The following is a 1,397-nucleotide window of genomic DNA, read 5'->3' on the forward strand; positions in this document are numbered from 1 at the left end:
AAAAAAAAAAAAAAAAAAAAAAAAAAAAAAAAAAAAAAATTCACATTCCGTGCATGTTAGAATAAGGTTGTAAGGGTATAAGAGTAAGATTGCAGGGTATAGGAGTGCGGTTGTAGGGGTGTTAGAATAATGTTGTAGAGGTTGTCGGAATAAAGGTTTTAGGGGCACAGGAATAAGGTGGTAAGGTTGTTAGAATAAGGTTGTAAGTGCATTAGAATAAGGTTGTAGGGGTGTCTGTATAACGTTTTGGGGGTATTGGAATAAGGTTGTAGGGGTGTTAGAATAAGGTTGTAGGGGTGTCTGTAAAACGTTTTGGGGGTATTGGAATAAGGTTGTAGGGGTGTCTGTATAACGTTTTGGGGGTATTGGAATAAGGTTGTAGGGGTGTTAGAATAAGGTTGTAGGGGTGTTAGAATAAGGTTGTAGGGGTGTCTGTATAACGTTTTGGGGGTATTAGAATAAGGTTGTACGGGTGTTAGAATAAGGTGGTACGGGTGTTAGAATAACGTTTTAAGGGTACTAGAAGTCAGATTCCGGGTTCAGGAGTAAGGTCGTAGGGGTGTCAATAGTCAGATTCTGGGTTCAGGAATAAGGTTATAAGGGTATTAGAATAAGGTTTCAGGATTATAGGAATAACGTTGTAGGGGTGTTAGAAGTCAGATTCCGGGTTTAGGATGAAGGTTGTAGGGGTTATGGAATAAGGTTGTAGGGGTATAGGAATAAGGTTGTAGGGGTATTGGAATAAGGTTCTTAGGGGTGTCAGAATAAGGTTAGAGGGTAAAGGAAGAAGGTTTTAGGGTATTGGAATAAGGTTTAAAGGTATTGGAATAAGGTTGTAAGGATGTTAGAATAAGGTTGTAGGGGTATTAGAATATGGTTGTAGGGGTATTAGAATAAGGTTATAAGGGTATTAGAATAAATTTTTAATGGTATGGGAAGAAGGTTGTAAGGGTGCTGGAATGAAGGTTGCTAGGGTGCTGGAATGAAGGTTTTAGGTGTATTGGAATAAGGTTGTAGGGGTGTTGGAATGACGGCTGCTGGGGTATTAGAATAAGCTTTTAAGGGTGCCTGAATAAGGTTGTAAGGGTGTCAGAATAAGGTGGTAAGGGTGTTAGAATAAGGTTGTAGTGATGTTAGAATAAGGTGGTAAGGGTGTTAGAATAAGGTTCTTAGGGGTGTTAGAATAGGGTCTTAGGGGTGTCAGAGTAGGGTCTTAGGGGTGTTAGAATAGGGTCTTAGGGGTGTTAGAATAGGGTCTCAGGGGTGTCAGAATAGGGTCTTAGGGGTGTCAGAATGCGGACTTAGGGTGTTACAACAAGGTTGTAGGGGTGTCAGAATAGGGTCTTAAGGGTATTGGAATAAGGTTGTAAGGGTATACGAAGAAGGTTGTATGGGTG

General features: G+C 40.3%; 1 protein-coding gene across 1 annotated transcript in view; it reads left to right on the forward strand.

The window, feature by feature from the left end:
* The window catches only part of PKNH_0000300 (SICAvar, type I (fragment)), a gene marked incomplete at both ends in the record, with an annotated part of 11,617 nt that overhangs the window by 8,093 nt on the left and 2,127 nt on the right, over positions 1 to 1,397 (forward strand). The gene's annotated exons all lie outside the window — the stretch shown is intronic.

This window comes from Plasmodium knowlesi (assembly GCF_000006355.2).
Source record: "Plasmodium knowlesi strain H genome assembly, contig: PKNH_00_2, whole genome shotgun sequence".
Lineage (NCBI taxonomy): Eukaryota > Apicomplexa > Aconoidasida > Haemosporida > Plasmodiidae > Plasmodium > Plasmodium knowlesi.